This window comes from Chlamydotis macqueenii, chromosome 6 (assembly GCF_036417535.1).
Source record: "Chlamydotis macqueenii isolate bChlMac1 chromosome 6, bChlMac1.mat, whole genome shotgun sequence".
NCBI lineage: Eukaryota > Metazoa > Chordata > Aves > Otidiformes > Otididae > Chlamydotis > Chlamydotis macqueenii.
Window position 1 is genome coordinate 42,544,020 of NC_141561.1, and position 15,198 is coordinate 42,559,217.

At 52.5% G+C, this 15,198-nt stretch overlaps 1 protein-coding gene across 2 annotated transcripts in view; it reads right to left on the minus strand.

Moving 5' to 3' along the window:
- Positions 1-8,346, minus strand: part of SH3BP4 (SH3 domain binding protein 4) — a 29,107-nt gene extending 20,761 nt beyond the window's left edge. Inside the window, exon 1 of one of the 2 annotated variants that reach the window (XM_086750378.1) lies at positions 8,252-8,346. The gene's annotated coding sequence lies outside the window, so the exon portion shown is untranslated. Of the gene's footprint in view, positions 1-1,837; positions 1,923-8,251 lie in introns of those variants that run through there. The other variant, XM_010118885.2, reaches the window with a different exon arrangement.
- Positions 8,347-15,198: the final 6,852 nt, after the last annotated feature.

The following is a 15,198-nucleotide window of genomic DNA, read 5'->3' on the forward strand; positions in this document are numbered from 1 at the left end:
CCACGGTTTCAGGGCAGCCCGTGGGCTACAAGACCAGTCAGACCCTCCGACATCCCCAACAGAACAAGAGAAGAGGAGCCCAGGAGAGCACCTTCTTCCTCCAAGCCCTTGCAGCCCCTCCAAAGTGCTTCAGGAGCCCAAGGGCTCAGCCAACGGCCAAGGCAAGACTGCCCCTGAGGGATGCTCAGAGCCAAAAGCAAGGACCAAGCGCCCTGCAAAACAGGAGAACTCAGATTTGAGCTGGATCAGGCAACAGCACAAGCTCATGCCGGCAACTGGTGGCAGAGGAGAAATGAAATACAGATTTTCAGAGCCACAACCCAGCCGTTGGCCAGAGGGAGACCCTTCTGAAGAAGAAACGCCTTTGTCCAACAACAGATATAGTTGTCATAGTCATCATCCTCTGCTTTGGAAGAGGAGGAAAATCTCTTATTTTCTTTTTTAAGCACTGCAGACTAATCAGTGGGTTAACCTAAGGGCACGTCTAGCACCCTGACACAGGCACCCACATGAGCTGGTCTGGAGCAGGGATGCTGGGCAAAGTTCTTTGGCTGCTGCCAGCACCCGCTCTGCCCGCTGGTGGCACGCTCTCAGTTGATGGAGGAATGGTACAGACACCGTGCTGTGGTCCCACCTAGGATCATCACCAGGAAAAACCCCACACACCGCTCCCCATGCGATGCTGTGGTGGAAAGAATGCCTCCTCATGGTCACCCACGAGATTTCGGGGCAACGTCCACAGCAAGCAGACTAAGGGCAACCACGGAAAACAAGAAAGGAGGGGAAACGGTTTCCTGGCTCCACAGGCACTCACGAACACCTGATGCACACTTGAGGGGGGTGACCCAAACCCCTCCTCTCTCCATCTCAAGAGATCAAATCAACCAGGGCAACAAAAACTTCAAATGCAGTAAAAGGGTTTCATTGAGAAAACCTTGGAGCAATCCACCATCGTGCTGCTCCCAAGGCCACAGTCCCAGCAGGGTCTCCTTACTTCAATAATTTGGATGCTAATTTGGACTTTAAGAGCTGTCAAAAGCTGAAGCAACCAAGCCAAGCTGCGCTTCCCCCAAGTCCAGATGACAACAGACCTTTAACTGCATTAACACTTCAGAGCCCTGTCTCCATCACCCTTCACTATTTTCATCTTTGTCTGACGGAAAGAAGTAGCTGTTCTCAGCTGAATTGCTGGTGCAATGTGCAGAGCCGCACACTTGCCATGTCCCTGTCTGCAATGTTGGGAAACCACTCCCACCAGCGTGACCAGAGAAGAGCAGGCACAGGGAATTCACTCGCGCTGCTGGATGGGGAGGCTGGCACCAGAACCGATGCAGCGACACACAGAGAAGGCAACAAAAACCTCCAGAGATGAGCTAGTCCACCAGAGATGAGCTATGAGCTAGCTCCAACTTGCCCGTAGACCGACACAGTCAACTCTCCCTGCCCATGTACTCCACCAAGACGGATCTCCCCCACACTGACCACTTCCTCGCACAAAGAACATCACAGGATGAAAAATTTAAAAAAATAAAAAAATAAAAAAAATTGAGTCCTGCTCGGTCCTCTGGACTTAATCTGACCTGCTCAGCATTTAGGAAGAGGGTGCTGCGTTCCAAGACCGCAGATGCCATGGGGACACAGTGGCCACCCATGGGTCACCCAAAAGGTCACTTTGTAAGCAGGTAGCCAGGACATGGCTGCAGGCCCCAGGTCGGCTGGACTTGCTCCTGACCTTAGTCAGGAGGTCTATTTTAGGAGGAGGGAAAAAAAAAAAACCAACAAAAAAAACCCAACAACCACGGCAAAAGCTTGCCCTTGATTTAATGTTCTTACACACCTTGCTGATTAGCCCAGGTACTGATCTGCTGGTGGGTGACACGACATCTTCGGCTACGCTGAAAATGCTGACGGAAGCCAAAACCCATCACGAGCCTGAGCTAGGCAGAAACAAATGCAATCAGCACATTACAATGCATTTCCTCAAAACAGCGAGTTTTTTTCAGCACTCGGCCTTGGTAAACATTTCTAAACCGGCAACACCTGGGTTTAAGCAGCTTAACCATTTGCTGGAGCTGACGGTCTTCTCATAGGAATGCAACCTGGGGGTTAAACCAGACTGTGGGTCACTCCACATCCGACTCAATCCCTGGTCCACAAACCCAGGTCAAAAAGAGGGCAAACTCGCTGGCAGCAGAACGGCATCAGGAGCGCAATGCTCTGGTCTTCCAATTTGATCTCACCTGCAAATCCAGCGAGTTGCAGACCCATCCCAGAAGCATGCTTTCAAGACCAGACTCATCCCATCAGCGCAAAAGGCAGTGTGGCTCATTTCAGGCCGATTTTGGCAACAAAATCCTTGCCTAGACTTAGACTAGAACTTGGCTACAGGTGGGAATCAGCGTTCCAGGTGCAGGCACCCACCTCTTCCAGCCGGGAAGGTGTTGGAGATAAAACCAAAGCAGGCCAGTGTTTAGGCAACACAAGAGCAAATACCACACCTGCTTGTTTTAAGTAGTTACCCTTGCAATTAAAGCCCATCAAACTGCACAGAGCTTCACACAACCCGCACATTAACTATGAGGAATGCAACCCAGGGGTGAGGGATGCCCAGATACCATCCAAGCAGTGGCTCCAAGCACTTTCCGTAACATCAGCAGCGCCAGGAAGGGGGAAAAAAAAAAAAAAAAAACCAACAAAAAAAAAACCCCAAACAAACAAATAACAGCACCCACCCCATCTGTCCGTACAGATCTGTCTCAGTTTGTTGTTTTGGTCTCGCCAGGTTAAAACACTGCTCGATCTCATCATGACGTGTCAGATGGGCGATAAGAATCCCATTTCATCATTTTAAGACCCGAGCATTTATTGGAAGGGATTATCTGCAAACAAAGCTAGGCACTTTGAACTGTTTAGTTTTACGTCAGTTGAAAAAACGCATGAGGCCCTTGCCTGGGTGCTCCCAAAATTAACACGGTATGAAATAAGAGGGCGACCTCACCGCGCACAATGTCAAAGACACACTGCTGCCCTGCGCCGGGAAATAACCTTCTTCAGGGTGAGCCATTTTGGGCAAAGAGTCCTTTCCTTAGCAAGGCATTTGGGCACAGAAAGTCATTTCTGTAAATTTGGCAAAATCTCGCCTTTGCTCAAAATCACTCTTGTCGCCGGACAAAGCAGGGCTGAACCTTGGGCACAGTCTGAAAGTAATCTTAAAGTAATGGTAGATTTTTCCATGCTTCAAGCAGAGCTTTTGAAGTTAAGCGGAGCCAGCTTCCACCAACTTTCCACGCTGCGCACTGAACCACAGCGACACATCTTCACAGGAGTAACCTCTAAAAATAAATAAATAAATAAATAAATGGCCAACTCTAAGCCACCGCAGAGGGAATATTTCCACAGGGCAAGTTTTTCCCTCTGTGCTGTCCCTGAGAAGCCAGCCCCAGGAGAGGCTGTACAGAGATGGACCTGCCCTCACTTTTCAAGCCGAAGATGCAAGGAACCTCAGAGCCTCCCACTTTGAGCCCCAGAGCCAGGTACTCCAGAAGAATGCCTCATTTTAGAAAGTAAAGCCCAAAATCAGGTTGAAAGCCCCACGTATTCAAGGACAGAGGCCTCAAGTTGGCCAAACGTTGGCCACACACAGCAAAGAACCTGCTTCGTTTACTGATTTCTACGGAAAGCAACTTCAATCCCACCATGAGCTCTGCTTCCAGGCCACTTTGATAATCACAGCAATGGGCACATTTTAATTTTGGCTCAGTATCTAAAGCACAGGTTGGGATCTAAAAGTAGCAAGCTCATGGCTACAGAAGACAATTCCAGGTACAACCAACACGCCAGGCCACCATCCGTGGTGGTGGCCCACCATCTTCACACCGTCTTGCCTAGACGACACCTCCTTTTCTCAGCAGCATCCCGGATTTTCTGCCAAAGCTCTTCTGTTCAACGCCACCCGCCTCCACAAGCACAGCAAATCTTGGTGCTGGCCATGGGGCAGCTCTGCAAGGAGAAGCGGAGAGGGCAGCAAGAGGTTTCCAGGAGCTGAGGAATGTTCTCCAGCACGGCCAGCTGATATCCACGTGCAGCCAGCATGGGGCTTCGCTGTCAAAGGGCCAGGCCAGAATTAGACACGCTCTCAATGAGAAAAAAAAAAAAGAGAGCCTCAACATCAAACCAACGCAGACAGACTTTTTCTTTTTTTTTTTTTAAATATGATTTTTTAAAAATTTTAATTAAAACTCACTTCAAGTGACACATAAAAGAAGTGAAACCCCAGGCACAGCTGACGCACTAGGACAGATCTATATTTAGACAAACACCACGAGTTCTCGATCAACAGGAAAGAAACGGAAACTTTTTTGGCACTGTCCAGAAAGAGAAAAGAAAACTAAAAGAAAGAGGCCCACCGCCACTCATCGTTACCAGGAGCAACACCCACTGGCACTTCAGCCTCCCAACTCTCCACTTTTACACTGAATCCAACTTTTTTTTTCCATGCACGATCCCAGTAAACAAGATTTGCAGCTCACAGTGCACACATAATGACTACCAACCAAAACACATCACGTGCATTCACAACACAGCTGGTATTACTACTATTTCTTTTTTTTTTTAATTTAGTGCTTACTACTGTCAGCTTTGCTTTCAACAAGACAGCTGATAACGTGTTAGTACTTCAGCATAAAACAAATATACTAAAGTGATTTAAAAAAAAAAAAAAAAGCCATTTCCACGTTTTGCAGATCAAAGTTTTAAGAGAGAAAGCAGAGCACCAATGTAAAATACACTCCTTCAAAATCTGATGTTTCTTCTACCGTGCTATTCATCTGGGAGCTTTTGGTTCAGAAGTCAGAGATGGGCTTAGCCGGATATCAAATTGTTTGCTGGGCCTCGTCCCAAATTTCTCTAACATTACTCACGGGTTTTTTTTGTGCGGGATGAGGATTTTATACTTCAAGGCAAAATGGAGCAAGAAGCGTTTGCAGGAATTACCATGGTTAGGCTGAGACCTCCGAGTCCAAATGATTCCCATGTTATCCCACCCACAGAAGGAGAAAGAAGCCTCCCCAGGCCATCCAGGCAGGATGCCGCAGCTCCGGGCAGCTGGGCGATAGATGCTCGGTCCAGAGGAAGATGCTCTGCATACAAACATCCCACAGCCACCGCGTGGGCAGCATCACCTCTGCCTGCCAGCCTTCCTGCAGGGAATTACCCTCTGCCTTGCCTTCACAAGCTGAACTGCCTCAAAGCAGCCTTACGTCAGGAACCACCTGCCCTTTCCCAAAGAAAACCCGCCTCTGAGCGAGGGGCCCAGCTGGCACAGCTCTTTCCAGCCACAAACCCCTAAAAATTAGACCAAACTGCACACATTTTTACTTCTTTTATCCTGCCTGACTGCAGTGCAATCCAGACACAGTGATTTTTTTTTTTTTTCTTCCCCCCTCTCCCAGAACCACTTTGGAAGTTATTTCAGAGCCCATTTCTGGAGGCACGGCCACTGCAGCCGCAGAGACCAGCGTCTGACCTTCGGATCGTACCGCTGCACCAACCCAGGCAACGCTGGTGCTCCATGCCTCAGTTTCCCCGCAGCGTTACCCACTGGTACCCAAACCCTTCAGGACACTCATCCCTCCCCGTCACCTAGAGGACGCATCTCCCCTTGCCTGCTCTGGAGTTTCCCATCACAGCCAGGTAGCAGGAATACCGGCAGCGGGACAGCCAGCAGCTTTCCCCCTGGACACTCATAAGGCCAGGGTTTAAAACCAGGGTTAACGCACGGGACGGAAAGGTCACCCCTGCTGCAGGGCAACTGCAGAGAGCAGAGACAGGGTTAAACACTCACCCTCCCCAAATCCCCGCTGCAGGGCCCTGCATTCCTCAAACAGCATGCAGTGCTGGGCTAAAGCTTTTTTTTTTTTTCCCCCCCTCACTGTTTCCATGCTCAGTCATGTCCTGCAATCCTGGATTTAGCGAACATTTTAACAGCTCCTAATAATAAGCGGAGCAGGAGCTGGAGAGGCACTGGCTGCTCCAGCCAGTTGCCGCTCTGAGGAGCCACAGGGCTGTTCTGCCACAGGGCAAGGTGTTAAAAATCAGAAAAAAAAAAAAAAAAAGAAAGAAAAAAAAAAAAGGCATATTTGGGATCTGTGCTCGATCTCAATATGCAATTTTTATGTGCCTCCCGGGAAATACAGGTCCAAGAGTGGGTATGCGCTGGAGACCACGGCATGTTCCTCAGCAACTCGAAGGGGTTGGCGCGTCTGTCCCCCATCACCAGAGAGGAGTCGCGACCTCGTTTCGCAGGATCTCACCAGGCACTGTGAGAGTCCAGATGGACCGTCTGGCTAATTGAGTTAATTAAAGCATTTTTCAGCCGCGATTAACTTCCAGGCGTGCTGCTCCAGCTCTCTCCAGGGAGCACGGGCCACACCTCAGCAGCGGCAGGAGAGACAGGGAAAAATTACTTGGAAGCACTTACTGACAGCACCGAGCTGTTTCTCAGCAGTGTGTGCCAACTCTGAGCGGCTTACAAAAGAAAAAAAAAAAAAAAAACAAACTAAAAAAAATCCTGAAAAAGCCCAAACCTTCATCCATTTTTCACCTCCAGGCTGAGCAGGACAGACTTTGCACGGAGAATATGCAGGCAAGGCTGCAGCGGATGGATGGACGGGAAGAGACCTACCACCCTGATGTCCCAACCCCAGAGCATCTTTTCCCTGGTCCGGTGCAAAGCCGACGTGATCGGCTCTGGGAAGCCAGCAACGCTGCCCGTAACTCTTAGGACGATAAGACGGTCAAGGCCAGAGCCGGCAGCGCGGGCTCTCTTGTTTTTGCTGACGAGGTTAATCGCCATCTCCCAGCGACAGTAAATACTTTATCTGTCAGCAGCCCTGGCCCTGGAGATAACCAAGCAAAACACTGGGGAAGGCCAAAAGAAAGGCTTGCTTTGTGGTTGCACTGTTTTGCTCCTCAATGAGGAGGAGGGCTGCCACAAAGCACTGGAAAGGAGCCACGTCCTGGAAAGCTGGTATTAAAAAAAAAATAATAAAAAAAAAAACCAAACCCAAACAACACAACAAAACAAACCAAACAAAAAACAAACCCCAAAACCAACCCACCCCGTTGCTGGCGACCCCACGCTTTCATCTCCATTCCCCAGAAACCTACTTGTCCTCCGTCCGAGCAAAACGGGTGACAAACGCCCACAGATGTTCCGTTCATCTGGAGGCTGCTCTGATAAATCTGCAGATGATGGTTTCCACGGGTAAGGAGGAGCCATGGCTCGGGAAGACAAAGGATGCACCCCTGCACCCCCATATCTCCTCTTTTTTGCGGGACGCAAAACCCTCCATCTCTTCCGCTCTTTTTGCGGGACGCAAAACCCTCCATCTCTTCCGCTCTTTTTGCGGGACGCAAAACCCTCCATCTCTTCCGCTCTTTTTGCGGGACGCAAAACCCTCCATCTCCTCCTTTTTTTCCTAACTTGAAACCTTACGAACCACAAAGCACCAGTTGCTCCCAGGCCACACGTATGAGGAAGTATTCCCTGTGCCACATGCAGAGAAAGAAAAACCCACTAATGATGGTTTTTGTGACAAGGCAGGGGGAGCGGGGTGGGGGAAGAGGGTTTTTTTTGAGGCAGGAGGCACGGTGCTTAGGGTAGAGAAGAGCAATATCTAAAGCTGGGTTTGCACACGTTTTTGCCAGCTGGGAAATGCTTCTTGCGCCAGCGGAGAGCAACCCACCCCGGCATGGCTAATCTGATGGCAGGTTTTCAACGCTGTGGCCAGCACACGAGGGGCTGGGGAGGGAGGCTGGCAAAAGCAGGGGGAAAGAAAGCAAGGAAATGCCACAGAGGTGAGGACGCTTTTTCTGGCCGGGCGAAGGCTTGTTTTGTTTCCCTCCCTTCAGCTAGCTGCCATTTTCCGGAAGCTGGATGGGTTACAAAAAAATAATACAAAAAGTTTCTCTTTGTTTAATTGTAGCCGCCGTGGCCCTTGCGCCGAGGGACCAAGCGTTCCCGCCAGCTGCTCTGGGAACGGATGCAAAGGAAGAGAAAGGCATGGCAGCAGGGAATAACAGGAGAGTTAAAGCTTTAACGTCTCCTACAAAGACACCACCCCAGCTGAAAACAGATTGTTTTTACTCCAGGCACGCGTGGCTTGGGAGACTTTGGTCTCAGCTCCCTGCGTGACTACCACATCGGTTATTCAAATTCCTGCTCTTCTCGCTCCTTTCCTCCACTTTTTACCTGGTGTAGGCGTCTTCTAGGTGGACAACTCAAGTATGATCTCCCACTGCACTGAGCAGGTCATGGGATGCTCCAGCCAGCCCCGGCACTCGCCGAAGCCACATTTGCAGCCAAGAGGTCCAACTGCACCCATCCAGCTCATTCCAAACTGGCAACCAACCCCGCAAAGCTAACGGCAGCTGTCACAAAATATCGCCTGCCTTGCTCTTCCACTGACCGCGCCAGGCACGCACCGTTCTTCAACTCAAAAAAAAAAAAAGAGCCTTTTCTGTTCCTAAGGAAACAGCCCGTGTAGTTCAAACGAGGCCACACACCACGCAAATGCCTCCACATCCCTGAAAAAAAAAAAAGCGACCTAAAGCACTTTATACGGGCAGTGCAGGCACGGAGAACGGCTCCCGGATCGACCCTAGGGAGAGGGAAGTGACAGCTTTGCACGGGGCGCGTCAGCAGCACGCGATGAGCAAGCCAGCCTAATGATTACACACCGCAGCCGCATTCCTTTGCCAGGTGGAAAGGGTGTCCCGTCCCCGTCCCCGTCCCCGTCCCCCCCTCCCCGCCCCGGAGTCAGCTAGAAAACATCTGGTTTTCGCTTTGTGGCAGCGATCTGCCCTCCTGGAAAGGGTGGGATGCTCCCCAGGGCAACCCTCCCGCAGAGGAAGCAACTTCAGAGCCTGCGGAGAAGCGTGAAAAGGAAAGGTTTTCGTGTTATTTCATTAATATTATTTACTATTGTGGCTTTCCCTCATCATTTAACACGACTGCAAACTAACCGCTCCAATTCGTGCAGAAGTGCCCAGATGATGAAGAAACACAGGAGAGATTTTTAAAAAATAATAAAATAAATAAAAATAAGGGACTCAGCCACCCTCCGCCGTTGTATTTTAACACTTACATGCTTGAGGCTACGGAGTTGCCCTCGCATCCATCATCTGCACACGCAGACAGCACGCGTCAGCTGTCGAAAAGAAGACGGGACGCGACGCACACCACCCTCCTGCTGATGATGGATCTGGAGCAACACCTCATCCCAGGCCGAGCAGGAGCACCTTTTCGCGTCAGAGCATGTAGGAACGTTTAGCCCTAGGACGTGCAATTTGTTTTCTTCTGTCGGTAACGAGGGCTCGCTCAGGGCAGGTGCCAAACCTTGGGGCTGAGAGGCTCCCAGGCCAGGTGACGCGCGCTCGTCCCAGTTTCAGCCGCTGTCAGAATTAATTCACCCGCCCAACCAAGGCGGCGGTGCAACTTTCAGACCTCTTGCAAATACGAAGGACTTATTTTAAATAAGGAAAATAATTCCCCTTCATGTCCCTCCCTGCGCACAGGCAGGCTTCTGTAACCAAGTGCTTCTTGCCATATTTAAATGTTTCATTTTTAAAAAGTGCAGCGTCTAAACCACCTCCTTAACATAGATACGAGCTCTTCTGAACAACCCCATCAGGTGAAAATAAATATTTTGCCTCACAACTAGTTTTCTCCTCGTTAAAATGAAAACATAATGAGGATGTCAAGCACAGAGGCAAGTAAGGGCTGCAGTCACCCCACACAGCACTGCGCCGCTCGGGCTTCATTTGATTAAAAGTGGCGATGCTGCTATTTTTGAAAAGCACGCTCTCTTCCATGGCCTGACTGGAGTTATTTTGGAAATAAATAAATAAATATATATATATATATACAGAAAGCTGGCATCTTTGCCAGCAAAAAATGCCCAGCCCAGGCGGACGGGTGCTCAGCGGAGGCTGTGGGTGAGAGGCACAGGGCAGCAGTGAGCATGGCAAGGGGACTGCATCCTCCTGCGGCTGGTGGGGGGGGGGCTGTGGCTGGTGTGGCAAGAGTGCAGCCAGCCTGGGACAGTGCCGAGTGATGGGGAGGGGGAGAGAAGAGGGGAGGGGAAAAGGAGAGGGGAAAAAGGAGGGGAAGGGTAGGAAGGAGAGGAAAACACAAGGGGAAAAGGGGGGGGAAACCAGGAGAAAAGGAGAGGAAAGGTGCTACTGGAGATGCTGCACGAGGGCGCCCGTGCAGGGTCCCGTACCGACGCTGCCACGCGGGAGCAAGAGCCGGGATGAGACGCACGTATTCTGAGCTGTACAACCTCCCAGGGCACGTTGTTCTGTCAGGGGTTTTGGTTTTTTTTTTGTTGTTTTCAAGCAAATCTCAACATCCTGCCGTGGCAGTCGGGCACTGGGAAACCGAGGATGGGTCCCTCTCGCAGGGTGGGGAGTGCATTTTGCCATCAGGACACAGACGCCAAGGTGACGCGTGCTCAGCTTCTGCACTGACCTTTATCCCCAAACAGCTCTACAGCCAGGGATCCCCCCCAAAAAAAACCAAACCCCAAGCTCCAGTTCCCCCGCTGGTGCTGGGGTGCTGTTGTGTGCTGGCCCCCATCGCCCTCAGAGGGGCAACGGGCAGGGTGGCCAGCGCATGGGCAGGTGGGCAACCTCCCCAAGAGGCAGGTAACGCGCAAGTTTCTGGAGCGGCGGTCTCTGGGCGAAACGTGCTGCGAGCACGCAGGGTGCGTACACACGTGTTGCGCACGCATATTGCGCATCTAGCGTGTCGCACTCGATGCGTGCACCCATGGTGCACGTGCCTGTTGCACACTCGACGTGCGCACGCACGTTGCGCAGCCCGCGTGCGCGTGCCTGCTGCACATGCATATTGCACACCCGATGTGCACACACACACGTATTTCACACGCCTATTGCACGCTCTGTGTGCACACACATACTGCATAGGCACACTGCACACCCAGCACGAGCATGCACGTTCCAAGCCCAGTGTGCACGCGCCTATTGCACACGCGCGTTGCACGCACGTCTCACAGCGTTGCACACGCACAGGCACCGGCGGGGCGTTTGCACGCGCTCGCACGGCGTTACACGCGCACATGCGGACCGGCCCGCCGCCCCACGCTCGCTCTCCCGCCGCGCATTTGCGTTACACACCCGCCCCGACCCCGCAGCCCCCCCCACGGCCCAACGCGGCCCGACCGGAGCTCGGACACCGCCTCCCGTGGGTTGCGGTGGGGAGGCGGGGGGGGGGGGGGGGAGGTGGGCACAACTCCCGCCGCCACAAAACTTTTCGCCCCGCCGGCGGGGCCGCGGAGGACGGGGGGAAGCCGCTCCCGCCTCCGGTGCCTCCCGCTCCCCCTCCACCCCGCAGCCGCCCCCCCGGCTCCAGCTGCATGGCGCTTACCCCGCACCGGTACCGGTTACCGGTACCGGTACCCGAACCCGCTCCGCTCCGCTCCGCTCCCCGCCGGCGCCTCCCCGCCTGCCACCGGCCGCGCGCGCCGCCCGCCCCGCGCCGACGCTGACGTCATGGGGCGGGGCCGCCCGCGGGGGAAAAGGCGAGGGGGGGGCGGGGCGAGGTTTCGGCGGAGCGCGTGGGCGTGGGAGGGGGGGGGGGGGGGGGGCTGGTGCTAGCGGCGGCGCTCGTGCAAAACGGGCGTGCAAGGGGCGGGCGTGCAAAGCGAGCATGCGCAAGGGGCGGAGGAGCGCCGCGCGTGAGGGGCAGTTCTCGTGCGAAACACGTGCGCGCCGGCGGTGTGCAGGGGTGTCCTTGTGCAAGGGCAGTCCTCGTGCGAAACAGGCGCGCACAGGAGGTGTGGGAGTGTCGCTGCGCAAGATGCAGTCCTTGTGCAAAACAGGCGCGCAAAGAGGATGTGAGAGTGCCTTGCGCGAGGCGCAGCCCTCATGCAAAACAAGCGTGCAAGAAGGGTGTGGGCATGCCTTGTGCAAGGGCCGGTCCTTGTGCAAGACACGCGTGTGCAGGGAGCGTGAAGTGCTTTTTCCCCGCTTCGTTTTCCGAACTAGGCTGCTTTGTAATTTCTAATTAAGGAATCTCTGTAATTCCTAATTAAGGAATCATTCCCTATCAATTAGCCTGCATAAGCAGGATTTCTCTTGCTCCCCCACGCTAAATCACTTAAGCCCCAGCATTTCCTTCTTGCCGCTGAGGCCGGGAGTCAGGGGACTGGGTGGCTGATGCCGGTTCTGCCACCCGATTTCTCCCCGCGTGGGAGCTCGGTGGAACGGGTTCATCTCGGTGAAAGGAGCTGGCAAGGGTCCTCCCAAATCCGGCCTCAACACTGCTGACGGAGGAGGCTGCTGAGTGTTTTTTGGGGAGGGGGCAGCTGTAAGAAGTTCAGCCCGTGGCCTAGGGAAGCCTGACTTGATGTGCGGGCCCAGATGGATAATTCAGCGCTCCGGTCGCGGCAAACGTAATGTGGGTGCTGTAGCAGCCGCAATGAGATGGGTTGCTGCAGACTTTTTTACAACACTGTCTTAATTTGGGACAAAACCACTGTTTTAGAGGTGTATTGTGCCGTTCCCAGTCCTACTGCCAGTAATTTGCCCATGCAGCCTCGTTAAAAGTTCCAGTAAATCATTTGCGAAGTCAGAAGCTTGCTGGCTCGCCTACATGTTAATCGCATGCTTCACTTCACTGTTATTTTCTTTATTTGCCTCAGACAGCGTTAAAATAGTCAAGTTCAACTTAAAACGGACAGGAGGGGCACGGATAATGGGGAAAGAAAGTTTAGGCCTGGCCCGCTTTGTGTCCTGGGCTTTTAGATTACGCTCGTTAAAATCTATGAACTGTTATTTGTTACACAAATGTCATTCCTTTCTATATATGAATATGGAAATATTTTAAAAACTGTGTCGATATATTTTTATACACACCTACTTTGAAGCATATCCACCACAAGCCCAACTTTTGCTCCTTGGGGGCACGGGCCAATGTCAGCGGAGCGCAGAGCAGCCGTCCTCCCGCTGCAGGGTCTGCTGCACCGGCAAATTCGGGTGATTCGGGGGCAATTGCATACTTTACAGCCTAGACACGGTCACCTTTCCTGATTAGCGTCACGCTTGCCGGACTTTCTGACTTTCCCATTAACATCCACATCGCTATCCATAAAACCGCCCGCTCTTTGTCAGGCAAGCCTGGTATATCATTTACTGAGTGCGTAAAACTCTACGGATTTTTACCCGTTTTTTTTTTGGAAGTGTGGCCTCTCTCTTGGTCCAATTTGATCTCATCTGGATAGGAAGCAACGTCCCCCAGGGTTGGGAGGTCATGAACAACCCTTCTTCCCACTTGTGGTGTCATTTCCCAGAGCAGGCCATCCTCTGCGTGACTGTGACAGGAGGGGTGAGAAAGTCTTTTCCAGAGATGCTGCTAAAAATGACGGAGGGTGTGAATCTGTGCCCAGCATCAGTACAGTGACTGGAGAAGGACAGAGCAGACCCAAGACCCCTGTAGATGCTAAATGGAGCGAGGAAGAGCCTATTCGAACTACGGCTTCCAAGAAATTGCTCATGTTCCTCCCTGCAACAACAAACCCCCAAGAGCCAAGCCCAGGACCTCACGCGTGTATCCCGAGCCAGGGCAGGCAGGCAGTTTTGCTGGGCACGTTCCCTTCTCTTCCAAAGCTACAGCCCAGCGCCGCTCCTGCTTTGCAGTTGCTTCGTGCAACTGCTGGGCGCGTATCCGTCTTTCCTTCCCACCGCAGATCCTGGCTCCCTCTGCCTCCCCTTGGCCTCTCTTTCCCACATCACTTGCAGAGCCTTGAGCTGATATCGGCCTGAAATTCTGACAAGGAAAAAGGATCTGGGGCATTAGTTATTAGGAAGAAATTTTTTACACTGAAGGTGGTGGAGCACTGGCCCAGGTTGCTCAGAGAGGTGGTGGATGCCCCATCCCTGGAAACATTCCAGGCCAGATTGGCCGGGGCTCTAAGCAACCTAGTTGGAGATGTCCCTGTTCCTGGCAGGGGGATTGGACTGGATGGCCTTTGAAGGTCCCTTCCCTCCCAAGCCATTCTGTGATTCCATGATTCTATGAATTTCTCCTGAGGTGTGAAGCAGGAGGAGGTCTGTGCTCTCCATTCCCAGCGGGGTTGGGATGAGCAGTGGGGCTTCTGTGGGCATGGAGTGGCGCCAGCTCTGAGCATCCATGATTTAGGAGCCGGGGTGCCAGCAGGAGAGGTGGTGTGCTTGCCGTCCACAGCTGCCCAACTCTATCCCTTGGCCTTCTCCATGCCTCTGCTGATGCCCCTTCTCTGATTGCAGCCCTTGGAAACTGCTCGCTGTTGGGATGCCGTCAAGCCAGAGGGCAGCCCGGGAGCAGGGCGCAGACCCAGGCAAGCGGGATTGGTGCAGGGTTAGACCCAGCCCTTCCCTGCTGCCTGCCCAGCATCGCCCTTCGCAGGAGCCCTGCCATGGGGGGCTCCTCCTTCAGCCAGGAGCCCTCTGCTATTGCTGCCTTCCGCCAGCCAGAGTTCCTTCCTGGTGAGCAATTAGCTCTAATTAACACACAATTAGAGGGCTTCTACACCATCATAGCCAACCAGTGGGATTTGAGATACTAATCACTGCCCTGAGCCCTGCCAACTTCCTGCATGCAATTCCCTTCTCTAGTTATGGTCCGGACAACCAACGAGACTGACCATCAAGTGGCTGCAGTGAAAGCTCCCTTTAAATAAGTCCACTTTTCTGAGGGGAGCCATTCCTCGGTCAGCTGGAGCTCGCTCTCAATTCAGATGAGTGAATTCCCAGACGAGGGACAATGACAAGACAAACAGATGAGGATGGTGCCATGCCAGAGCAAGACTCTCTGCACGTGGGCTGGCACCCTAGTTTGATGGGAAAGCAGGAAAAAAAAAAAAAACAAACACAAGTCCTACTGAGTTCATGTTCCTGTATAAATCTGAAAATAATTGTTCAGGAGACAGACGAGAACATGAAGCAGAATGAAAATACTTTAATGTTGTTCAGGCACTTAATTCCGAGGAAGACGTCCATTGACAGAGCATGGCAGGGTGCGTGGTGTTTATCAGCCCCTCAATTTTCTTTGGCACTGGGGCCATAAACAAGAACAGAGCAGCACTGAGTCTCTGAAGTCCAGAAGAAGTTGCTTGGCTTTGGAAGGACTCTGTAAAT